Here is a 27,951-nt window from a genome sequence, read left to right as displayed (position 1 = left end):
GCAAGTGGTGGCCAACCACAGGCCACTGATGACCAGGGTCAACGTAGACTGTTCAGGCTTGTGCAGACCAACTGCAAATCAACGGAAGCATAAATCACATCGAGTTTCAATGTTGGAGGTCCAAACTGCACCAGTGGGCAAATGGTATGGGATACCATGGGCTATGAGAGCCGACACCCTAATCATGTCCCACTGTTGACAGCTCGTCATCAAGCACAGCACCTTGTCTCCTGTCGGGACCATCAAAACTGGACCTCTGCAGAGTGGACCACAGTCGTGTGGTCTGACAAATTCCATTATCAGCTATACTGAGCTGATGGGAGGGTAGCATCGACAGCATGAGGTCATGGCCCTGTCATGTCAGGTCAGCTCAGCTCAGCTCTCAGGTGGTTTGGGGGAGCCTTCTCATGTGACACATTAAATCTCTTGGTGTGTCTGAGGGACCAAATGTCCAGAATGTACTGCTTGATTGCCTACACATTTTCATGGCCTTTGCACATCCTGCAGCCAATGATGTGTTTCAGCACAACAAAGTGCTGCTCCACCAGGCTGCAACCACTCAGGCATGGCTTGAGGGACACTCACTTGAGTTTGGGACCATTCAGTGACCCTCGAGGTCCTGGATTTAAATCCCATTGAATCTCTCCATGATGTTGTAGAGCAAGACAGGTGCAGTTGTGGACAATTCTGCAACAGGCATGGCTGGAATTACCTTTGGCATCTGGTGGAGTCAATGCCTCAGAGAATACAGGCTGTTATTCATGCTAGAGGAGGATTGACATACTATTAAGTAGGTATCTAATGTTTTGTCTGCTGAGTGTGTATACACACACACACACACACACACACACACGAGTTAGCTTCAAATTGGAACACCCACCCAACAATGCACTGGTAAACTCACTGTGCAATTACAGCTTACAAATGCCTAGGAACAGATTCCATGAGGTGTGAAACATCCTCCACACATAACTTGACCCATGTCTGCTGCAGAAACTCCTTCAGATCATGCTGATTCCATGGATCAGTAGTTCTCACACCCCATTCTAGCATATCCCACATGTTCAATTGGTTACAGTCAGGAGAGTTTTAGGCCAAGACAATGTAGTGAATTCATTGTTGTATTCCTCCAACCACTCAGTAATTGTACGATTCCAATGACAAGGTGCATTGTTCTGCTAAAAGATGGCACTGTGGTTGGTGTAGACCACCTCCAGATATGAATGGAGATCATCGGTTAACAGGTCCCTGTAGTGTTCACCATTCAGCATTTGTGGGATGATAACCAACGGACCTAAGGCATGGCAGAAAAAAGCTTCCTAGACCATAACACTACCTCAACTGTCCTGTTGAACCCCAATTGTGCAACCATAGCATAGTGCTTCTTGCTGTTTACGCCAAATGTAAACCCACCGGGCATACAATGGTACAGTAGGAAATGGGACTCATCACCCTATACGACCTTCTTCTATCTGTTGAGGGTCCACTGCAGATGTTTCTTGGCCAATGCGAGGCATTATTTGCGATGCCTGGCTGTCATCATGGGCACCCTTGTTGGTCGTCAGCTGTGAATCCCCAGATGAAGCAAGGCATGGCTCATGATGCATGGGGAAATGGATCAAACTTAGCCACTACTGAATTAGTGGGTAAGCTATGTGACTGCTGCCCATTGTTGCTGAGATACCAGTTGTGACTCCTGATGCTCACCTCTAGGATCAATCATGCGTGGATGACCAATGTGAGCCTTTCTGCTGGATATCTGTTCATGGTTAATCCAGCTGTTATACCTTTAATACAGAAGTAGAGTACCAACCAACAAGTGCGGCTATTTCTGAAATACTGGCACCTGCCCTCTGGGCCCCAGCTATCAGCCCATCTGTCAAATCTGAATTATGTTGTCATGTTTCCCCATTATTGGCAAACATTTACTGATTACATACAGAGGATGGGGTGTACCCATTTATAGTAACTGCATGTGATTGATATCAAGTGGTAATTTGTTATCGCACTGAACATGTAAATCAGAGGGGATGTTCCTAATACAAAGCTAACTCAGTGTATATTGCTCAATATAATGTCACCTTTTAAATTAAAGATACCAAGAAATTATATACTTGGTTTTAATCCATTATCCAAGTGTAAGCAAAGTTTGTGCCTGAAGTATCTTTCAGGACTGGGACAACTTGTGGCCACAGTATAAGTTCTCATCACTTGCCTCAGTATCCCATAATGCAAAACACATCTCCTTGCAGACATGTATAATGCTATGCATGAAGGGAAGGGTCCCTACCCAGAGGTGGAAGTAATGGAGGTCATATTTCCATATACCAGTTGCCAAAAGGTGTCACACCTTATTATTAAAAATACTCTGAATTAGAGATAGATAGTTGTTGAAAGTTTTTCACTTAGTTATATTATGAATTAAAGATACCAAGAAATTATATACTTGGTTTTAATCCATTATCCAAGTGTAAGCAAATGAAGTTTGTGACTGAAGTATCTTTCAGGACTGGGGCAACTCGTGGCAAAGGTGGTATAAGTTCTCATCACTTGCCTCAGTATCCCAAAAGGTGTGACACCTTTTGGCAACTGGTATATGGAAATATGACTTCTACATTACTTCCACCTCAGTATCACCACCTCTGGGTCTGGCTCCCACTGATGAGACTTCAATAAAGGTCGAAACAGGTCTGGGTAGTGACCCCTTCCCTTAATGCATAGCATTATACATGTCTGCAAGGAGATGTGCTTTACATTATGAGAGATACTAAGACAAGGAGTGATGAGAGCTTGGTCCACTTTTACCACAAGTTGCCTCAGTCCTGAAGATACTTCAGGTGCAAACTTTGTTTGCTTACACTTGGATAATGGATTAAAGCCAAGTATATAATTTCTTGGTATCTTTAATCTAAAAGGTGACATTATATTGAGCAATATACACTGAGTTAGCTTTGTATTTATAATATAGCCAAGTGAAAAACTTTCAACAACATAATGTCCTTTTTAAACCATATAACTGTAGCAATTTGAAAAGCTTTTTTCAACTATTTCAGCTTTTCAATTATCTACTATCTCACCTTTTCTCAACTATTTGTCTTGAAGCGAAAGTCATGAAGTTCTCCAAACTTCCATTTTACAATTTTTCGTAGTCTTTTCTCAAGTATACTTGTATAAATCTTACTAGGAACATGCAGTAGGCAAATTTCTCTGTAATTCTCATATTTAGTTTTATTTCTCTTTTTATAGATGAATGAATGAATTTAAGTATTTTGTGGAGTTAATGGTTTCTGCCTTATATGGAGATAAATCTCTTGATAGAAGGCCATTGATGATGACAATAATAATAATGATGATGTTCTCATGACTACTTTCCGCCTGGATATATTCTATTACTGGTCTGTACCGCTAATCTGATTCAATAATTTTTCAAGGCATACTTCTGGACAATCAGAATATGCTCATCTTCAATTTTGATGTCACCACTGTCATCTGATTCCTTTTAGTGAACTTTTTCTCCTCTATTTCTAAGCTTTTTCAACAATCTTCAAATGTTATGCTACCTTTAGGATATTTAAGTATTTTGTCTTTTCTTCAGTTGGTTTTATACATAGCTTTAACATTTTTTTTTTTTTTTTTAAGAATTCTCTAAGGTAATGTTTCTCAAATGGTGTAACACGGCACACTGGTGTACCATGAGAGATCCAGAGGTGTGCCACCAAATTTTAATCCCAAACATATCATTCCAAATTATAACACACTTTTGCCTATTTATACAATTATATTTGTATGAAAACTCCACCATGGAATCCTTAGTGGTCTCATGCCAGTCCCAAGCCTAAATAAAGGAGGAGGATTAGTCAGATGAGTGTCGATGCTCTGACTGTAAAGAAAAAACACGATTGTTATCTGATGGCTATAGGATCAACAGGTAAAACATGCTGGCTTGAGTGTTGCCCGGATCAACAAGGCCACGATACCAATAGAGCGATCGGGTTGGATTGAAAAGTGGGATACCGAAAGTGCATCTAACAGAACTGTTATCAGTAGGAACGTGGAATGTGTGGACACTCTGGATGTCAGGAAAATTAGAATCACTTTGTGAGGAAATGAAGAGATATCGATGTGATATACTAGAATTGGCGGAGATGCGATGGACATCACCTGGAGAGATTAATGGATGTGAATTAATATGGTCAGGACATGACACCAAGCACGAAGCAGGAGTTGGCTTCCTTCTTAACAAAAGAGCTCGAGAGGCATCGTTAGGCTACAAACCAGTCGATGAACGAATCATAGTAGCAAGATTTCAGGCAATCTTGCTACCAGAGGATTGGGTGAAATCAATATTAGTGACATTATACAAGAAAGGAAATAAGCTAGAATGTAAAAATTATAGAACAATTACCTTGAAAAGTCACCTTGGTAAAGTGATGATATTGACAGAAAGACTGAGAACACAACTGGAAGCATACCTTGCAGACAAACAAGCAGGATTTAGGAAGGATAGAACTATGCTTCAACAGATTTTGACAATGAGGTTAATAGCAGAGAAAGCTAGGAGAAAAAACAAAAACATATATACTTGCTTTGTTGATTTTCAGAAAGCATATGACAGTATTGACCAGAAAGTGACATTAGCAGTTCTGGAATCCTATCGAATTGATAAAAAAAACTAATAGCTATATTAAAAGATGTTTATCAGAACACACATGCAGCAGTTAGAATAGGTGGTGATTTGGGGAAATGGTTTAGAACAAGCAGAGGTACTAGACAGGGGGACTCAATATCACCAAGCATTTTCATCGTACATTTAGAAAAAGCAATGGATAAAATTATTGAAGATACAAATGGAATATCAGTGCATGGGTTGAGAATTAACAAGCTGAGATTTGCAGATGACATTGTTATTATTGAAGAAGACGAAAGAGAATTACAAAAAAACACTGAAACTGTTAAATGAGGAAGGGAAGAGATTTGGACTTGTTATGAGCTTGGAAAAAACAAAGACAATGGTATTTGGTGAGAAGAACATGAAACAAAAGATACAAGTGAATGGAATTGATATAGAAAATGTAGAACAATTCACATATTTGGGAAGTAAAATGATGTATGATTTGGACTGTAAAAAAAAATAAAGATCAGGATTGCAAAGGGAAGAACAAATCTGAAGGCCATGGATAACATCTGGAAAAGTAAAGTGATCAACCTGCAAACAAAACTAAAAAGAAACATGCATCTTTAGCAGTGTACTGTATGGATCTAAAACATGGGTATTAAATAAGGAATCAAGAAAAAGAATTTTGGCATTTGAAAGAACTTGTCACAGGAAGATTCTAAGAATAGGATGGGTACAGAAAATCACAAATGAAGAACTCTATTGGAAGATACAACCAAAACAGAATCTAATGCAGAAGATAATAAAATGGAAGCTGCAATTATTTAGACACATCTGTAGAATTAATGAGGACCAGAAGATAAAGACATTTATGTTTGGTATTTTGGATGGTTTAAACAGAAGAGGTAGACCATACAGAGAATGGATAGATGATATAAAGGACTGGTGTGGAATGGGTGTACAGAAACTGCGACACTGTGCACTGGACAAAGAAAGGTGGAAGAAGATAGTGAAGGAGGCATCGGGCAGTGAGCCCATGGTTCTTGATGATGATGATGATTTGTATGAAACTTTTGTAAGGCTAATATTTATGTAACATTGATTTATTTTGTTGAAAATGCTAAACTAAAGCCCCACCAATTGACCCCCAGTAACACGACAATGATTATGTTATCAAGTACTGCAAGTTGTTTGGATTAACATGATTGGTTATGGTTCTGTGAAATGAGAACCTGACCTAGAATCATATTGCCAAGTGTTTTATAGTCTGAAAAAGCTTGAGAGCCACTGCTTATGTATATAAATTTTAAAATTTATATACATAATTTTCTTTGCTATGTGGTACTTACTGTTATGATTACTTCCTAAATTTCCAGTATGAATTTATTTCTTGTCAGCATTTCTATGTGAATTTATGTTATTACGTTCAATCACAGTGTTAGTAATGGCTAGTTCATGACTTGAACAGAAATCTAGCAGATAATTCTACTTCATTAGCTTTGCTCTTAACTATAAGTTTTTCAAAAAATGCTTCTATATGTGAAGTCTCCACCAAGAAATCATCTTTATTCTTTATACATTCTGCCTAGTTACAGATGGCAATAAGTCTTCTAGGCTAATTTCCTATTTTGAAATTTGCCCCTGTCACTACACTTAAAGAAAGCTCCCATTCAAGAAGTTCATGCTTGTGTTTATAAGTACAATCAATATACAATAGAGCAAACTCATAGTTATCAGAGGAATGAATTGTTGTTGTTGTTGTACTGGATAGTCTGTTATGGTGAATTTCTTTTAATACATTGCACATATGGACTACGACTTAAACTTTTCTGTAGTATGTTATAGTGAATGAGTTTGTTATGAAAGTCAAAACTATATCGAACAGTGACAAAAAATAAAATAAATTATATTATAGCCATTCCTTCTTTTTCCTAATTACTATTTGTTGAGCCGAACATTGCATTGTTATTTTTCAAAAATATCTGATCTGTTTTTGTCTTCTTTGTTTCAGTACACCTCAACATGCCATTTACGTAACTTGTAAGGTAGCTTCCTCTCTTTTCACTAATGATTCTAATCTTGAAAGTGTTTATTTCAAATTCTATTAAGTTTAACATTGTTCAGCAGCTGACATTTTAATATTTGTCTTGGTTGCCAGATGAAAAAAAAAGAGCCAGAGTCTTTTGTAAGTGGGTGATGCACCTGCAGGCATGACATATCATTATGCTGTACAAAACTTCTTTTGTTTATGGTTTAATCCAGCACAGAATGCAACTTGGTTGGTTAAGTCTCAATTTGCCAGCCCATTCATTAAGAATCTTATACCACAATAGGAAATGAGAAAACTTCTTGTTTTAAAAATCAGTCAAAACCACTCAATTACCAGGTCATCAATGGATTGTTGCCCACTTGGCATAAACTCATGTTTTCAAGTTTTTTCTGGAATTAGATAAATCTCAATGGAATGGAAAAGCTGTAGTTTTGTTGGTTACAAAACAGAGATACAGTAATCTGTTCATGAAAACATTTGGAATCAACCACTTATTCTAAATGGAGTTTGCAAAATTACATGAATTTTATCAATCACAAAAGCTAACAAATTTTTTAAACTACCCTAATAGCAATCCAAGTTATGGTCCAGTTTAAAGTTCTCATTATCAAAAGGAAATATGTACATCATTTATCTTACCATCCATAAGAAATTTGATGCTATATTTATTGCCACAAATATTCATGGGAGAACTGCCTAAAACAGAGAAATGAATGGATGGATGGTTCCTTTAACTTAGAAATTCCTTATGACAGTTTTTGAAACCCCCCCCCCCCCCCCAAGTGTCTGTCAGAGAAAGTGAGAAGTATGGAGAAATGGATTATGGTCGATGGATTACCTCAAGCATAGATTATATTACCTTTGAAAGGTCACTAAGTTCAGAAAATATAATCAAAAATGGTAATAAGTGGTAGATAGCGATACATATCAAATATCCTTGTTTTTTTTCTCTTTTTAATAATCTAATAACAAATGCTTGCTGTAAATTTAAGAAGGTTATAACTTTTTATTATTTGTAAAAAGTTTAATTGAGCAATATCACATTTCTATACTTATATCTATACTGAACAAGTAATATTTAAGTAAAACAAGTCTTTACACACCTCTCTCTCTCTCTCTATATATATATAACAAAAAAAACAAAAACAAACAAAAAAAAACAAAAACAGTTTAATAATATTAAGATACATTTAAAAAATATACAATATTCTGAACTTTACTTCAACAGCAGACTCTTGTCTTAAAATCTAAAAAGACAAACAAACAAATCACATCTTTGGTTTTTGGGCCCAAAAATATACCAGCTAAAAAGAACAGTGCATCTGGACCTCTCTTGAAAGAAACAGTTTCTTTATTTCTCTGATGGAAACAGTTCTCCTGAAAGCCACTTTATCTTGGGAATAACTGTAGATTTCCTATTTCATGTCAGAGATACAAAAAGTTCAGACTTGACAATACAATCATCAAATTCAAACGCTGTCTAATGTTCCTTTATAAAGCATCTTCCAAAAAAATCATACAAAAATGTTCCTTCCTTCTACTTTCATCTTCAAAATCCACAACCTTTTTCTTCTTCCCATATGAAGGATTTCCAAGGAAAAATGACTGAACACTTAAAAATTAACTAACTGTTATCTATTTCCTGAAATTGCCGTTAAATCTAATAGAATCTCTACTAATAGACCATTCAATATCCGATAAACATTTCTCTTCTTATATGAGAAATTTGATTAATCACATTCCAAAGTTACTAAAAGTTTCTTCCACAACTGTTCTTCTAGTTAGTAACAACAGCTAAATAACTTTTAAAACATCTTTCTTTCTGAAAGATCACTACTCATGGAACTTAACATATCTCTCTCACTTACTTTCACAGCTCTATCTATTGTTCTTTTCACTCGTACATGCTCCAGTGTGCATGATACTTCAGTTCCACTTCAGTCGTGAAGCAAGGGAAACTGCCTTTATACGTTATCTTAACGACTTTGTTTGAAAGAGGTAAAAACTTACATTTTCATTTAACTAAGCAAGTCCTTGTTATTTATGCATTTTATTCATTAAACTATAGCACTAATTTTTGATATACAGTAAACTATAAGCAAATTTTCTACTATATTCACTTCATTGAAATTTAGCGCTACACATAAACACGATATATTAACTGCACATAACTACTTATAAATAAACAATGCACATATATAAATCTTGCTGTTCTCACAATATAAATGCACTAACAACTGAAAATTTAATTTTACGCAAACAAAATTCTGTAGAACATCTGTATGGATACACTGATGGTCTACAGAATCAAGTGAATTTATTTCAATATTCTGGATTTTCAGAAAATGTGCAACTTACACATTTCTATACTGTTCAAAAGGCATGTAGTAATAAGTGTACAAAGATTAATTTTTGTACACTTATTACTTTAAATGTTTAAATTTCATAATATGAAACATAATAATTTCAGGATGACAACATTTTAAATGTTCCACAAACCAATCAATAATTTATAATAAATAAATTTATCTTAGTTTGTGTATTTATGTTCATTTTAATAGCTTTATTAAAAATAAAAACATAAAATTAATGTCCTACAAGTGAATTTTTTTTAAATTTGAAAATGGAGAATACTGTTATTTGTCAAATAATTTTTAATTAGAATCAAGCATCTGTAATGAGAGATGAATGGGGAATGAATCTGAAATTCAGTTAAAAAAAAAAAAATGGACCAAACCTTTACACAAAGAGAAAAAGATTTGGTACATAAATGCAGTAGAATACAATTAACAATCTTTCACATTCAGTAAACATAAGAATTATATAGGATATATTTCACTTCAGATCATTAAAGAGTTAAAGACAGATAACTGGGAGGAGACCTATGCAGTCTTTAAGGAATGTGAACAACCAAGCAGAACTTGAGACCCAATGTCCAATCCTCATCTCCTTATGGTGCAATTTCATATGTATGGTGTTTTCAGCATATAAGTAGATATCCTGGATAGTGAACATATTTCTGCTTGAAGTGTGGATGTAATGTACATCCACAAATAAAATAAAAGGGTCAAGTTTGTAGCACTGACTGAATCAGTATGCCCAAAGATAATTGCCATAAGTGAAACTTGGTTGACTGAGGATGATATACTGTCAGGACTTGAAATGATGGGTTATAGAAATTTCCAAAATTATTATTATTATTATTAACATCTGACCTCCAAGGAGCCAGAGACTCATTGTGGGAGATACAAATATTGTACACAATGCTCATCCAACCATACCTTAAAATGATTCAAAGTGTCTACATTCACAACACACTCAGGGAACAGATTCCACCCACCAACCACTCTCAATGCAAAGAACTTTCTCCTCACTCCTCTGCTCACACTCTCTTTATAGTTTCTAGTGATGACCTCTTGTTCTTTCCCCTCTCCCATTTTATGAAAAATCTCTTCTATGTCAATCTGATAACAACCCCTGACTAGCTTATAAGTCTCAATCATATCAACCCCCCCCCATTCCCTCCTGTTCACAAGGCTTTGTAACATACTTTCTCTCAATCTGTCCTTGTACTCCACGTTTCAAAGACCACTGATGACTTTTGTGAATCTTCTCTGGTTCCTTTCCAACATATCACAATGAAAACCCAGGTACCAAATCTGTGCATAATAATAAATATGAGGCCTAAGGCTTTATGCAATGGCATCATAACGTATCTATTTCTGCATGTCAGGATCATATACATCACTGCCATTACCGGATGTGATGTCTTCAGTACTTGTGCAATGTAGCCCCTGAATTGCACAAGTACTGAAGACATGTACAAGTATTCAGGGGCTACATTGCACAAGTACTTGTGCAATGTAGCCCCTGAATTTCGGGTCCTTGTCCACCACCACTCCCAGATCTCTCATTTTCTCTACCTCCTTTAAAGTTTCCCCACCAAGCGCATACAGTAGTTATGGAATCCTAAAATAGTAAAAGAAAAATTTCTCTTTTACCACAAGATTGCTCACCCTACCAAAAACTGGATCACAACCTCACTAACAGGCAACTTAAGAAATTAAATTCCCTTCTATACGAAGTCATAAGTTTAGATGGAGACACCATAGAAAAGTTAAAAACACATTTTGCAAAAACTCCTAGGTTTTATGGTCTACTTAAGATACATAAAAAAGATATTCCTCTCCATCCAATTGTAGACTGTATTGATTCACCTACTTACTGCATAACCAAATATTTAGCAAACTTTTTGAAATCACATATAGGCAAATCTCATTCTTTTTTAAAAAAAACTAGTCAGATTTCTTAGACAAATTAAAAAATGTCTCCATGCAACCTACTGATCTTATGGTGAGCTTTGATGTAGAATCCCTATTCACCAATGCACCCCTCAAAGAGACTTTACAACCACTTACTGATATTTTCCCACAAGATATAGTAAAACTGTTCGAATTCGTGATGCATTCCGGATATTTCTTGTGTCAAAACAAATTCTACAAGTAGAAGGAACTGCCATGGGAAGTCCACTCTCCCCTTCTTTAGCAAACTTTTATTTAGAGCATTCAGAAGACATCCCTTTTTTCATCTATACACCCAAACCTTCATTTTGGGTTAGATATGCAGACAACATTTTTGCTGTGTGGCCTCACAATATAGATTCCTTAGCTACTTTTTTAGATAAAATCAATACGTTACACCAGGGGTTCCCAACCCTATGCCCACAGGCACCATGGCGCCCATCGACCAATATGTGTATGCCCGCCTCTGTTCAACCGTGTGCTGTATAGTTCGAAATAATCACGCAACAATTCATGGTATGCTATATGACACATGCGTTAATGACACACGACGAGTATTAAACGCATACAATGTAAAGTAGACGTGCACTCAAAGTTGTTCATTCCAGTTTAAGAACTGGAATATCATCATATTCTCCTAATTATGAAGCACTGGCCAATGAAATGCAATGCCAAAGATTACACTAACTTACATATATATATTTAAATTTGTATATAATGTAAACTTTTAAGAAATAAAACATTTGATTATAATGTAAACTTTGTATGTATTCATTTAACAAACGAATTCAAAAAATATGCTTGAAAAAATAGATGGTGCCCGTCGCCCTATCGGTATTTTTGAATGTGCTCTAAGAAACAAAAAGGTTGGGAACAACCCCTGCGTTACACCATCATATCAAATTCACTATGAAAATTGAAAGAGACAACAAATTATTCTTTTTAGGCATTATTCTCATCTGCTCACCATCAGATAATTTAACAACATCAGTTGATACAAAATCCACTTTTACTGGACTATACATTCTCCAACAATCTGCACATCATCCTTCTAAAAAGACAGGAATCATAAAATGTTTAATTCGAAGAGCTAGAATCAATTGTTCAACTCCCATCATTTATAAAAGAACTGTCTACTATCAAACAACATATGAAATTAAATGGCATCTGCTAAAGGACTACACATCTGTTTGACTTCTACAAACCAAAAACAAAACAACAAAGAATCAATACGTCGAGTTCTAATCCTATACATCTCTGGCATTTCAGAGCCTATTTCAAGAATTCTGAAGAAACATGATTTAGTAGTTACTTATATTACTATTAATAAACTATCCACATATCTCCCATCTTCTAAAGATAAATGCTCAACTATGTCTCTTCCTGGTGTATACCAAGTTCCATGTGACTGCCAGCTTTCCTACTTTGGACAAACAGGACATTCAATAGAAAACAGAATACAAACACATCAATTTTATATTCTTCACAACAAATCCGATAAGTCCGGATTGGCGCAACATGGAATAGAGGCAGATCACAACATTCTCTGGTCTAAAACACGCCTTCTAGAAGGATGTCGATATACATTTGAACGCCTATTTAAAGAGAGTGCTGAGGCCTTACTTCATCACCCTAACTTGAATTGGAATGATTGCCTATCCTGGTCAAAAATATGGGAAAGTTTGATCTGAACAACACATTAAATTTTGTTTAGTATGATATTATATATTATGTTTTTGTATGATAATATAAATTATATAATTATTCATGCAATTTATTTTACACTTTTATGATTAACCTTTTCTTCAGTGAAAGCACAACGCTATTAGTGATTTAATATCACATGGCTCATACTATTTTGAATAAATCAATTGTTTGCATTCTACCTTGTAAAAAACTGATTAAGCCACTGACGACAGTTTATTCATTTCAAACTGAAATATTTGGCAGTATATTTAATAAATAATACTTTTCTCTTTGTGTTTACATGTAGATAATTTATAAGTTCCTCATGATTACACCCTTATAAATTGATCACTGAATACTTCAACAATGTCTTCTGCAGCAGTTCCCAGCATTTTCATCCATTAACATCATCTTACCATGATTATTCTTCCTTCTACTTGCCACATATCTAAAAAACTTTCTAGGGTTTTTCTTTGACTGATTTGCCAATTTGCCAATGCAGGGGTTTAGGAGAACAGATCCCCCTCCCCATGCTGTTCGAAAATCCACATATAACTTATGACTCCCCAAAAACTTTACTAATAGCCTACTGTTGCTTTACTGATAACATAAACAGTTGATTAACACGTATTTTGTATGGTATGTATGTATTATATAAAATATTCTTACAATAAAGTAAGCTAGTAAAAAGAAAATTATAAGGAAGTGAAAATACATTTACAATAATGTTCTGTATTTATCAATACTTTTACGTCATCTGTTTGCAAGATGAATTGTATGTCTGTCAGTACCTACATCAATACTGTTTTATATAATACAAAACACTGTAGATGTTATATGTATTGCTAATACTAGACATCAAAAATTAAAAGATAATGTGAAAAAGAAATTATATTTATTTACAGGTATAACAATTTAAGCACTGATAACAAAGAATCAGCAATATGATTGCTTCGTGGTAACCTAGCCTATATGCTAATGAATGAATCAATATAAAATTTTTATTTTATGTTAATTAATAACAGTTAATTTTATGCAGTTACGATTTAATACTGCATCTTTACGTTTGTTCACATTTCTTTCGACTGCAAATGGCGCCAGGTATGGTCTGTAAGTTTGTGTGCGTAAGTTTTGATAAATTTTAACTTTATGCATATTTTATGGTACTAAATGATAAAATAGATTAGTATGTACATATACTTTATGCATTCATGACACACCTAACTTTTTCTTAATTTTTTTGATATTTCTAGGCTATGCAGTTTGTCTGTGAGTTTTCTAAATTGTTACAAATCTCCAAAATATGTTCCAATATTTTTAATAATAATAATAATAATAAAAACACATAAGTTGACCCATGCAGTTCAAACCTGCATTCTTCAAGGGTCAACTGTACTCTTCATGAAACTGATTATTACTGTTATTCATCTTGTACTGCCCCCAAAGTACCTCCTTCCAGATTTCATGTTTTAAGCCCCTCAATTCATCTATTTCACACCTACCTTATTCAGCCTTTTGGCCCTTCAGAATACATTCACACATTGATGCTGTTATGTATTTCTTTGTCAGTTCCCAAGAGGCATTTATTTCCTTACTGCTCAACTCCTCATTCCATGCTATAACTCCAAGCTGTCTCCTAAGCTTGTCATAATCACCAACCTTATAATTTCACATATATCCTTTTCTCACAGAAGTCTGCATATGGCAAGCCACAAACCAAGTGATCATTTCATGATCTTACCAACTGGAGGAAAGTGTGAAACACAACTTACCATTTCATCCTCTGATAACATGATCAGATTTAAAGATCTCGATCCTTGCATGCCCTCCTTTACATGCTGTGTGAGATAGTTATCTCTCAAAAACTCAAGAAATTCATTTTCCTTATTCCCAAATGTTATTCCTTTACTCTAATCTATATACCACCTTAATTAAAATCACCCATAATAACTACCCTTCCTTTGTTCACTAACCCAAGTTGTTTATACATTTCTTCATCACCACCCTCTACATTCCCTGGCCTATAGCAACATCCAACTAAATATGTCTCCCTATCAACCTCCACATTACACCACAGTGACTCATAACCACTGCCACTATTTCCCTCTTTCATGTTATGTGGACTTAATTCCCAGGCTATCATCAGCAGCATTCCCCCTCCCTTCTTGCCCTTTCTATCCTCAGAAAAAATACCGTATCCTTTCATTTCTATTCCTGTTACGACATCACCTTCATTCAACCATGCTTTGATTACATTCCAATGATTTTGGAGTGAATAAACTCAACCACTGAAACAATTTCATCCCCCTTATTTCTGAAACTTCCCACATTTGTATACAAACATAGCAGTTCAATTTTAGTTCTATAACTAGTCCTATCCAAGTCACTAGTTGGTTGCGATTTCTCCACATTTGCCCTTGCCCAATCACCTTTATCACCATTTACCACGTATATCCAGTCAGTTTCAACTTCCCTACCAACATCCACTCTCCCTGTTCACCCAGGCTTCTCCACCCCCCCCATTCCTGGTTTCCTGTTCCTCTTGCTTTCCTGTTCTCTGTCTTCTTATCTCACACTACCATTGTTTACACTGCCATGTCTGTCTCTTCAATACCACTCTTCTGATCTTTCACTTTCGCGATTACTTTTGATCACTTGCATGCTGCACACACTGTACTTCCATCTAGCAACACTTTCTCCAGTACATTCATCCCAAAGCCATTTAAACGCAACCCATCATGCCTGTATAATTCCATTCTTCTCTCAAACACATGCATCACATCCACAAACTGTGCTCCCTTCTCACACAGCTCTGCTAGCATACCATTCATGATACTGACTCTCCATCATAACTCATAATTGTCATACCTCAGCAACACACTGACAACCTTTCCCACTTCTCAATAATCTTCTGATATTCACCCTTACATACTCCTTTTGTCCACTTAAATCATTTGTCCCCATGACCACCACTAGTCCTCTTACTCATCTCCTCCTCATGTCCAATGGCCGAATTATTTGTTCATTCTCCCTCCTAGATAGCAGACCTTATGAATTCTCTCATTATATACTTTTCTAACTATGGAATCCAACATACACTGCAATTTTGGAGTCACTTGTCACCTCTTTTACTCATTTTTGTTTCATTCTATTGTTTTGCACACTTTCATTAGTTTCTATTAAACGTTTAATATCACTCCGCATATTCCTCATTTCATCTTTCATTTTCAACAACTGTTTCATCAAATCTTGCATTCTGACAATTTCACTCTCAGTCACTCCTGTAGCCTTACAACTTCTCATTCTGCTGCACTGTAATTCCGTTTCCTCATTCATACTTTCTTCCACTCCCTTATCACTAACTTTCACTTCCACGTGTTTGCTTTTGCTAACTTTCACTTCTATATTCTTGCTTTTGATAACTTTCTATTCTACATTCTTGCATTCTTTCCCTCCCTCAGTTTCACTAGCTTTCGTTTCATTTCTGTTTCTTTCATTCATGCCATCTTTTATCTTTTCGGTCTGTTTCACATTCATTGCCTCGTAGTCTAATAATACATTGCACTTCCTATACATTCACACCTTCCCTCATTTCCCATCCATTCTCTCCATAAACATATCCCTTACGCTTCACCATGCATACATATTACATTTAAGACATCGAATCCATTTTGAAAAGTCTATGTCATTAATGACAATTTTTGTAGTATTCAAAACTAGTCGCACTGGTCGATGCCCGCATGGTTGACTTTGTGAGTATCAGCACTGTGTTCTGTTTTATAAATAATAAATCTAACAATTTAATAAATCACACCAAAAATCACACAGACACACTTCATTCTCAAACATAAATAGCACAACACTAAAATTCAAGAAATAAAGCCGATTATTACTCAACAAACACTTATCTTTTCCAGAGCTAATGTGAACAGTACACACCTTACATCCCTCTAGTGGACATATGGGATAGAAAGATGAAGAGAGGAGGGTGAGTATTGTCAATGATAGCAGAGGAATTATGTCTTTCAAGAGTCAAAGTGGAAAATAGTAGTACATGTGTAGATTTTAAGGCTGTTTGGTATGAAGTTGAGATCAGTAAAATAGCATATCTAATAGGATACTGTTATAGACCATGGAATGTGGAGAGTATTGATAGTGAAAATTTTAGACAAATTAGTTGGGCAAGTAAAAGGAAGACAATCCTAATGGGAGATTTTCATTACAGGAATGTGGAAAGAAGAAATAGTGTACAGTAACTCAACAAGCTTTGTTGAGTTTTTCTGCAGGATAAGTATCTAAAGCAGCATGAGGTTTATTGGTATTAGATTTGGTGATATCCTCACAAGATGGTTGTGAATGAGTTATCAACACTGCCACTATTAATGAAAGTGATCATGAGGTATTGGTTTGGAAGGTAGTCAAACAGGAAAAAGTTGTTATCAACTTTTTCCTGTTGATAATCTTGCATTCTGACAATACAGACCTTGCTATAGATCCACTTATAGCAAGGTCTACAAGGTGGGTGATTATCAGAAGTTCCATAGTCAACTAGCATCAATAGATTGGTTAGTTATAGTAGCAGAGTAAAGATAGCAAAGGATACAGTAGAATTATTTAACTAACACTTCATCAATGTATATCATTGTGGTGTGAACGATGCTGTGTAACATGTCGAAGGGAGGCAAGAATTAGGAGAATTAAAGTTGTATCAAGTTTTTTTATTTATTTGTATAGGATTCCCCTGTTTCTCCACCATCCCTTAGGACTGGTTGAACCCTCCTAATGAGGGAATTAAGTATGTATTTTATGACTGTAAATCCGTGAGGGTGTTCATGGCCAGTATGCCTGTTCTGAGGGATGAAAAACTCAAGTTTCTGGGCAAAAAAAACCTTCTACCTTTGTATGAGACTGGATAACTAGCCTTTAGTCAATAAAGGTTCCTCACGTCATAGACGGGAATCAAACCCAGGTCTTTTCGACCAGAAGGCGTTGTCTATACCAACTGAGCTACGAAGGCACTGTATCAAGTGTTGCTTGGGTTAGATGTTAATAAGGTTGTGGGAATGGATGACATATCACCATGTATTTTTAAAGAATGCAGAAAACAGTTACCCATGTCCTTGACACATGGTTATTTAATGAAAGTCTTGCAATGGGGATGGTTCTTAAAGAGTGGAAAGAAGGCAAAATAATACCTCTCCACAATCATGGTTCAAGAACAGAAGTTTCAATTATAGACCGTTCTATATATCTGCAGTTATGATCAAAGTATTGAAAAAATTGGTTAGAAATAGAATACAGGATTGGGTTGATGAACATAATATTCTCTATGATGGTCAGCATGGATCTGTGAAGGGCAGGTCTTGTTTAAGCATTGTGTAAGATGGAGCTGTCTCAGAAAAAGAAGGTGACAAGTGGTGGGCCTCAGGGTTCTGTAGTGATGGGTCCCCCCCCCTACTTGTTTGTTAATGATATTTCATGTGGATTGACTGATGATCTTCAAATGTTTGCTGATGATGCAAAATTAGGTAAAATTATCACGAGTAGTGCTTATGTTCCTTCTCTACAGGAAGATTTGAATAGACTTTTAGCTTGGACAAATGAATGGGGTTGCAGTTTTAATGTTAATAAAATGCAAGGTGTTACACTTTGGTACACAGAGATATAAGACTACATACTGCATTGGTGAAGTTGCATTTCAGGAAGTGGATGAGATTCAAGATCTTGGAGTGATGGTGGACAGTGGATTGAAGTTCTGAGGGCCCATCAGAAGTGTTGCAAAGACTGCACTAATCTTATAGCAGTTGATGACTGATGAATTTTTCCAATTTTTAGCATAATAAACTAGAAGATACTTCTAATTTTTTGTGCTGAAAAGAAAACTTAGATTCATACAGTCTTTATTCTGTATCTTGAGATTCTGACTACTAAATGTCTTTAAACTATCTTGGAGTATGCAATTAAATATATGACTATATAGCTTGTGACAAAGATTGGGCTACTGAAGATACTGCAGAACAATGCTTCTGATAATAATAATAACAATTATTATTATTCAGGACTTCCATGGAGCTACAAGACTCAATGTGGGAGGCCCATCTTAGACAACACAAAGTCTATCATACCACTTCATAAACTCATTCACTATTAATGCTCTCGCTACCCTATCAGGGCAATGCATTCCACAGTTCAACCACCTGCAATGCAAAAAAGCCACTCCTCACCTTCTTGCTCACAACTTCCATTCGTAACTTCCAGGGATGGCCCCTTGTTTCATCATATGAAAGAACTCTCCAGGTTTCAACCCTTTAACTACATCTCAAAGTTTAAATGTTTCAATCACATCACCTCTCTTCTATCAACCAAACCTGAGGTTCACATGTCCTCAGTCTATTCTATTTTATTTTAGTTATCGACCTCTGTATCCTCTCCAAGATTAATTTATTCTCTTCAAATTCTGCTGACCAAATACGAGCACAATAATTCATGTGCACCTTGATCAGGGAGTTATACAAAGGAACCGCCACTCTGCTATTTCTGTTGGTCAGCATTCTTCTTAGTATTGCAGCAATCATCTGTGCTACCTTCACCAATTTGCAATATGTTGTCTTCTAAACTTTGTGTTTCTATCAATCATCACCTTAAGGCTTCTTGCTTCCTTCACTTCCTCCAACAGAGTATGTAGTCGCTCATCGATGCATCCCAACCGTCAAGACCTCACATTTAGTTACATTAAACTGACACCTCCCAATGATTTGCCCATCTGTCTAGCTTAATTGCGAAGAGCTACCACAACATCTGCAAACAACTGTATATCTTCCTGCAATCCACTGAAAATGTCAGTATCAAGATTTAACAATACAGGTCCAATACTGAGCCCTGTAAAACATCACTCGCAACCTTCTGCTTCCTCATCAATTTGGTTGGTTGAGTGGTTAGCGTATCCGCTCTCCAGCCAAAAGGCTGCAGGTTCAAATTCCACCACGGGCATGGATGTTTGTGATTGTCTGAGAAAATACTAGTGGTAGTGGGAAATAGATGGCATTGGGTGTAGATAATGTGGTTCACTGTAGCTGATGGATTGAGTGGTGGAGATGGAGAGTTGTAGAGTAGTTGCCCTCCCTCAATGAGCCTTTGGACTCCTTGGAGGTGTCATGTAATAATAATAATAAAAACAAATATCCATCAGACAGCCAATCCCCAATTCAATTCACTAGCCTCATATGTTGTCACTTAAATATCAGCTTATCATTTGGTACCCTGTAAAAGAATAATAATACAAAAAAATGGCAGTAATTGCCTTTCCCCTCATCAACCACTCTTATTACTTTATTATCAAAGGCAATTAGATAACTAAAACAAAACCATCCCTTAATGAATTCATGCTGACCCTCAAAGATAACATTACCCTCATCTTCCCAGTGCTGTGTACAATCTCTCACTAATTTCTCTAAAATATTAACAACTACAGAAGAAATACAAACTGATCTATAGTTTGACATGTGTATTCCACCCCCACCCTTATGTAATGGCAATATCTTACCCTCCTTCCACTCCTTGTGCACCTTTCTCACAAGTAAACTCTCATTGAAAAACTAAGTCAACAGAGCTGCCAGTTCCTTAGCACATGGCAAAATTGCATCCAGTCTCATTGCTTTATTGACAATCAAAGTATTTAGTATTTGAAACACACTCCCTTCACATACATCTAAACCTTGAACCCTCCCCTCCTTATCCTTCTAGTAATAAATCCTGCTGTTTCAGGATGAAATATCTAAATAAAGTGATCATAAAACAACTATAGTGTATATATTGGAAGTTTTTTCACTTGGTTATACTATAAATTAAAAATACCAAGAAATTATACCCTTGGTTTAATTCTCTATCCAAGTGTAAGCAAACAAGTTTGGGTCTGAACTATTTTCAGGACTGGGGCAAGCGTATATAGAAGCTTATGACTTCACATCACTTGCCTTAGTAATCCAATAATGCAAAGCACATATCCTTACAGGTATGCATAATGTTATGCATTATGGGAAGGGTCGCTACCCAGAGGTATCATCAGTGGGTCTGGTTCCCACCGATGAGACCTCAATAAAGGTCGAAATCGGTCGGGGTGGTGGACCTTTCCTATAATGCATAGCATTATACATACTCATAAGGATATGGGGTTTGCATTATGGAATACTAAGGCAAGTGATCTGAAGTCATAACCTTCTATATATGAGTTGTCACAGTCCTGCAAATAGTTCAGGCACAAACTTGTTTGCTTACACTTGGATAAAAGATTAAACCAAATATATAATTTCTTGGTATATTTAATTTGTAGTATATATTCTGCATCAATTACTCTACTTTACTCCCATTTTCATCTAACAATATCCTTCTTCCAGAATCATTTCTCCTCCTACATAACAAAAGAATTCCTTCAGACTTTTCTTGGATCTCATGGCTAATCTCTTCACATATTCAAATTTTTCTTTTTTTTACTGTGCTAGTCACCTTCCTGGTTTGATTGTTATATTCCTCATGCAACTGTTCTCCACCCATTTTCTTATACTGTTTTTCATAACTTCTTTTTCGTTTGCAGTTTCAACAGTAATCCACTTTACACAAAATCTTGTTCATGCTTTCGTTCAAAGGTATACAACTTGCCACTGCTGCTAATAAATATTTCTTTACTTTTTACCAAGCACTGGTGATGCCTTTCTAATTTTTCCATCTATGGAACTGCCCAAAGCTAATCACCTGCCATATAATTCCACATAAATTCCTTTCTTCTTGATCCTTCAGCATGTCTATTCACCCCCAAATTAAGATACATGGTCAATCTCTCCAACTGGGAGTAGGGATAACATTTCAGTTAAGATCAGATCATCTGATGCTAGGACCAAATCCAAAACTCTTGAGCCTCATTTCTTCTACTACATATTATCTATGGCATTCGTCCCTCCATAATTACAGAAATTCTATTCGCTTACTACTACTCATGTTGTTTCCTCTTTGTAATTTATACTTTGTAAAATTTCCCATAAATCACTCATTTTGCACTTGTCAAATGCAATTACCTAAATATTTCCTGCTCTTTACACACTGTGTTCCCTGGCCTATAGTAACATCCCACTAAATATTATGTCCTGCCCACCACCTCATGCCACATACACTCAAAACCATTAATACCATTTCCTTCAAAATCCTCTGCTCTGATAGGACACATCTCATCACTTATTGTAAGCAATAATCCATCCCTGCATTTGGCCATCCTATCTTGCTGAAATATGCTATAACTTTCTACTTCTATTTCTGTCAACCATGTTTCACTGATCCCAATAAACTTTGGACTTGCTGAAGCTGTCAGTGCCACTAATTCATCTCCTTTATTGCTGATAATCCTAGCATTTGTATCAAGAAACATCAATGCATTTTGAGTTTTTCTATACCTTTTATTATTCCCTCCAGACTTCATTTAACTCTGCATTACACCACACGGTCCCCTATCCCTAAGTGCCTATTCTAACAAGAGGCTACCCTACTTCTGTTCACCTGACAACTCTTGTTTCCCTGCAATAATACTCTCACTTGTCCTGAGAAATTATAAACATTTCAAATATATAAACAATATTGTTTGAAACAGATCACATAAGAAAATATAAGAAAAAAGTTCATTTTTTGTTATCATTCTATTTCTCCAGGGCTTTCACTGCCATGAACAGCAGTGAAGACTACTGGTAGAGCATTGCACAAATTACATTTTAATTTAAAGACAAAAGGAAGGGGGCAAGCAGAAATAAAGAATTTCACTTAATAGAATTTTAATTCAACTCTAATATTATGAACCTTCTGTTTTCATAACAGCTTAAAACAATGATATCAATGAAAACAATGATAAAACAAAGAAAAAAGTGTTCATTTTTTGTTATCATTCTATTTCTCCAGGGCTTTCACTGCCATGAACAGCAGTGAAGACTACTGGTAGAGCATTGCACAAATTACATTTTAATTTAAAGACAAAAGGAAGGGGGCAAGCAGAAATAAAGAATTTCATTTAATAGAATTTAATTCAACTCTAATATTATGAACCTTCTGTTTTCATAACAGCTTAAAACAATGATATCTGAATGCTCCATTTTAAAATCATATTAAATCTTATACCAAACATCACACTTTCAGAGTAAATTAGGAGTTAAATATTTTTGATAACAGTATTAAACAAATACAACATTATGAAATATGAAAAATTATTCATTCATAGAATACAGTTTACTCACTGCTTCATAAAACTCCCACAGAATAATAATAATTTTCACTCATCCCTCAGATTATTGTCGACTCGTATTCTAAATTTTAGATATCAACTCATGCTCTCTCTTTTTTATTTTTTTATCATTTTCACACATGAGAGACCACAAGGCCTAAAGCAATAAACCCTTTCTTTTAAAGTAGCACAGTGACAATTGGCATTCATTTTGACAAAATTATGGAAACAACTACCGTACTTTAATTTCCAGATGTTTCGACCTTTTACATCGTGGTCATCATCTGGAGTATACATATATGTACACAAACCAGCTACATTACAATTCAAACAGCAAAGTGGCACTTATTTGATCAAACATTATTCTACTGGCCACACCTTTAGTGTAAAAAAGCCCTACATTAAAGCTATATTATTATTTTACATGCCCAGAAAACAAATTCATATTATTTTTTAATATAGCAATAGGGGTGGCCTAATTAATAATTTAATATAAGTGTTTATTATATTAATGCTAATCCTGGAGTACCACTAAGTTCTAATTATAATTTACACTGACCTCTTAGAACAAAAGATTATGTTGGTAGAATATATGCCATCCATATTCTTGAGTTTTTAGGCCAACATTTTTGCTGAAATTAGGGTGACTAATTAGAATTCAGAGGCCTCCTTAAATTTATACTCATGCTAAATTTTGGTGTGCCTTTCATATCTGGAATTCTATGTAGACAATTCAGGGCAGGTTCAGAAATTACAGATTTACCATAGTTATTAAATTTAATGTGTTGTTTATGTTTCTTTCTCCAGATAGGAATTGCATATCCAGTTTCACCTATATAAGGCAGTTTACAGGTGCATCGAATATTGTGCATTCCAGGGTTGGCAAGGGAAGGAAGGAGATGCTTGGTAAAGCTGAATAAGTTCTTTAACTTTGTAGAAGATTTAAAGGTGACATTAAGGTTGTATTTATGTAGCTTTCTATTTATTTTATCTGATATGCCTTTAATGCAAGGAATGGCTACAGTTTAATTGTTATGTAGTTTATTTTTATTATTAGGTGTAGTCTCATGAAGAATGTTGATAGTATTTTTGCTGTAGTCATTTTTTAGGTAATTATTGCTGATAATTTTTAATTCATGCTTAAGCACTTTCTCATTGAAGCACGCCTTTAAAGCTCTGTTTTTTAGCATGCTAATGACACCCAGTTTTTGTGTTGGGTGATGGTATGAGTTGATGAGGATATATTGGGCAGTATGTGTAGGCTTAGAATAAACAGTGAAGTAAAGACTGCTGACAGGAAGATGTGTGTATCCAGAAATAGAAACGCACTCTGACTCTCAATTTCAGTTGTGAATTGCACATGTTTATGTTGTTTGTTCACAAAATTAATTTGCCACACAAAATAACCAGAATGCAGTACATAAATTACGAAAATCATTTGTAGATTTAATGCACAAGTGTTACAATAATTATGGTAAGCTGAAGATATGTGTTTATTTTTTGATTAATCAGCTGACATTTTTAAAAAGATATAGAGACACCAATCTTATTCCTAAATGCATTGAGCTAAAATGGAAATTCACCTCAGCAAAAGCACTATGAATTTATAACCATATGGAGAAAACAATGCTCAGAGAATAGATTCATACCATTTGTATAAACTTGGCACTTGCACAAAACCAGGTTCTAAATTTAAAATGATAACTTATCATATTTGAATCCAGATATTTGGGATGTCTTTGAGAGGTTTCATGACAATTCAGTAAACTACCCTGGAAATAAACAAAGTAAAACTTATAGCCAAATTAAGATGATTTCTTAAAGGTAAGCAAGCAATATTTAAAAAGTCAACAGACAAATTTAAGCAATTCCTCATCATCAAATGATTTTGAGAACAGCCAACTACAAACCAGTGATAATATAAGCAACCAACTAAAAATAAGTGATAAGGGCCAACCAACTGCATTCACTGAATGTTCGTGATTATTCTTTCAAGCCACACCCTAAATGATGATGAACTCGCACTACTTTGTAAAGGCCTGAACTTTGGTTGGTTGCTCCTTATCACTTTTTAGTTGATTGGTATTTTCATCCCTTGTTGTTGTTTGCTTATGTTATCACTGGCTTGTGGTTGGCTGTTCTCAAAATCATTTGATGATGAGGAATTGTTTAAATTTGTCTGTTAGCTGTTTAAATATTGCTTGTTTCAGTCTAAGAAATTTGGCTATAAGTTTTACTTTGTTTGTTTTCAGGGTATGTATATATGAGTTGTCAGTAAACCTTTCAAGGACATCCCAAATATCTGGATTTAAACATGACAAGTTCTCATTTTAAATTTAGCACCTGGTTTTGTACAAGTGGTAAGTTTATAGAAATGATTTGAATCTACTCTCTGAGCATTGCTTTCTCCATATGGTCATAAATTCTTAGTGCTTTTGCCAAGGTGAATTTCCTTTTCAGCTTGATGCACTTAGTAATAAGATTGGTGTCTCTATATCTTTTTAAAAATGTCAGCTGGTTAATCAAAAAATAAACACATATCTTCAGCTTACCGTACTTATTGTAACACTCGTGCATTAAATCTCCAAAGTATTGTCATAATTTATGTACTGAATTCTGGTTATTTTGTGTGGCAAATTAGCTTTTACGTGCAAAAAGAGAGTACATATATGTGAACGTTAATACCTTACCCATTTGCCAACATTTACATGGAAGCAAATGAGCAATGTCCCTTTACTTTAAAACCCAAAGTCTCACTTGGGTACTTTGACAATGTTTTCGTTATCATCATACTGAATGTGCTACACTTCTGGATACACACATTTTCCTTCCAGCAGTCTACTCCACTGTTTACTGTAAGCCTACACATACTGTCCAATATATACAAAAAAACTCTTACAACCACAAAACACAAAAACTGGGTGTCATTAACACACACTAATAAACAGAACTTTAAAGACTTGCTCCAATGAGAAAGTGCTTAAGCATGAATTAAAAATTATCAGCAATAATTTCCTAAAAATTGACTACAGCAAAAATAGTGTCAACGTTCTTCACAAGACTGCACCTAATAATAAAAATAAACTAGATTACAATAAAACTGTAGCCATTCCTTACATTAAAGGGATATCAGATAAAATAAATAGAAAACTTCACAAATAGAATCTTAATGCCACCTTTAAACCTTCTACAAAGTTAAAGAACCTATTCAGTTTTTCCAAGTATCTCCTTCCTCCCCTTGTCCATCCTGGAGGGTGCCATATTCGATGCACCTGTAACACCTGCTTTATATGAAAAACTGGATATGCAATTCCTATCTGGAGAACGAAACATAAACAACACATTAAATTTAATGACTATGGTAAATTTTGCATTTCTGATCCTGCCCTGAATACTCTACATAGAATTCCAGATATAGATGAAGTTGAATTCACAACTGTTGATGGCATTCTTCATTACTCTGGATAACACTGAGGTGAAAGCAATAGGTTGATCACTGGATGGTAAAGACATCTATTCTTGGAATTAGCTATATGTGGGCTAGCTTCCATGCTATAGGGTGGATTCCAGATGACCATAATAGTCTACAGATAATAAAGACTAGGTATTTTTGGTATCACGGTTATTTAAGATTTTTTTGATATCTTTCTGCTGGAAGGTTATAGGAGGCATGCAATGCAATGTAATGCTCCAGGTAAATAAGAAAGTGATTTGCCAGGAAGTCAGCCTTATCTTTATGTGATGTTGCAATGCTGCCATTTGGATAAGAAACCACAGATGGACAAAAGTTGAGCCAGCAGCTTTTGCAGGGACCAAAAGGCAATCAGTTTTCTAAATTTAATTCTAACAAAGTCAAGCTTCCTTTTTTTTTACCCTTAAATCTTTTATTTACAATGGTTTTGCAAGCATTGTAGGCTTCAAAGTAGGTTGTGAATGAAGCTGGGATTTTTGTGTCAAGATAAGCTATTTTCTTTTCTTTTCCTGGACTGCTCTGGTGCACTCTTCCAAAAACCATGGCTTGGATAGAGGGTGAGAGTGTCATGAAGATACTTCATGTGCAAACATTGTTTGCTTTCACTTGGATAAATAATTACATAATATAACTTCTTGGCAAGTTTAATTTAAATTATAATGAAGTGAAAAAACTTTCTACAGGACGGGAATTTTGAATTGAGGAATGAAAATCTCCTTTACAAAATGGATAATTTACAACAAGATCACAAGAGACATCTGTATATGAAGAATGAGAATGGTAGTTGGACTTAAAAGGAGGAGTAAAAGTTAGAGATCTTCCCGTGTATTGTTGTAATGCCAAATGTTGTAATGTAGAAGACAAGTGGCTGTGAATGACCAAGAGAAGACATTCCAAAAGAGATGAAACTTAGATGAGATTGTGATTTGAATTAACAAGAGGAGTAGTCACCTCAACAGTGTACCTGGATGGAGAATGGTTAAGAAAAGTTCAAGAGTATTGGGTGTGTGGAGAGAATTGTCAGGGAGAAAAATCTTAAGCCATAAAAGGTCAAAAAAGGGGAGATTTGAGATTAAGCATCCTCTGTCAAGGAATGCTGGACTGCATAAAAGCACTAGTGCCAGCCTTGTAGTAGAAGGAATCACATATGGTGATAGTTTAGACAGTTAAGATGGGCTGTGGCAGAGATTTGGGTTTGGATGTGTGCAAGTGATGATACACAGAATTTAGGTTGCTGTTTATAACATGAATGGTGGCAAAGTGAATAAGAAAGATTCTTTTTTGTTAAGATTTAATTTTTTGGGGAGGTTTTATTGTTTAATTTAATTGCAATAAAACTACACTTATTTACATTTACTTTCATGTTTATTACGGCAAAGATGAAGAGAAAAAGAAAAGGGAACATACAGTTAGAGGACATCCAGACTCCATGCCATAACATAGCATTGAAGTTCCCCTAGCATACCATTACACATCCTACATCCAGGTACATTCTGGCAGTGTAGATCGCAGCTGATCAGGAAGCCTTCAACATGCTTTACTGTCTGGTATGGTCGTCTACACTATCCAGTG

The 27,951-nt window shown here is 35.4% G+C and overlaps 1 protein-coding gene across 6 annotated transcripts in view; it reads right to left on the bottom strand.

Moving 5' to 3' along the window:
• vap (RAS p21 protein activator vap) overlaps window positions 1-27,951 on the bottom strand; it is a 689,463-nt gene that overhangs the window by 266,851 nt on the left and 394,661 nt on the right. The window lies entirely within an intron of this gene.

Source organism: Typopeltis vanoorti, chromosome 16, assembly GCF_054136105.1.
Source record: "Typopeltis vanoorti isolate ZY-2024b chromosome 16, IOZ_Tvanoo_1.0, whole genome shotgun sequence".
NCBI lineage: Eukaryota > Metazoa > Arthropoda > Arachnida > Uropygi > Thelyphonidae > Typopeltis > Typopeltis vanoorti.
The sequence above is the reverse complement of the archived record's forward strand: the minus strand, read 5'-3'. Positions and strand labels throughout refer to the sequence as shown.